Below are 410 nucleotides of genomic sequence, written 5' to 3' on the forward strand. Positions count from 1 at the left end.
GGTCGGAGCCGGGGATCGCCGCCGCGCCGGAGCTCGTAGGATGTCACCATTGTTCAGCTGGGTGGCTAAGGTAGGCAGTGCCGCGCCCGCCCTCCTACGCTCCCGGGAAATAAAGTCCAGCCTAAGAGTTTGCAGATGTTCGCATTTAATTTCAAGGCAAGTCAAGCGTCTCTGGGAAGGGAGCAGAGCCCTGCTGTATTGTTCAGCCAGGGAAAAGGAGAAGCCCTCGAAAGTGAACGGAGAAGGCAAACTGATACAACTCATGGCTTGGGTTGAGGGGTTAAAAATGAAGCTGCAGTTCTGGCCGGCCGTTCTACCTTGCTGCGGAACTGTAGAAGGGGAGAGCTGTAATTAAAACTGCACGGAAGGTGTGGTCTTACTGGCTGGGGGAGGGGAAACGCTCTTTTGTT

The sequence above is a fragment of the Cariama cristata genome, unplaced genomic scaffold, assembly GCF_000690535.1.
Source record: "Cariama cristata isolate BGI_N322 unplaced genomic scaffold, ASM69053v1 scaffold39693, whole genome shotgun sequence".
Taxonomy (NCBI): Eukaryota; Metazoa; Chordata; class Aves; order Cariamiformes; family Cariamidae; genus Cariama; species Cariama cristata.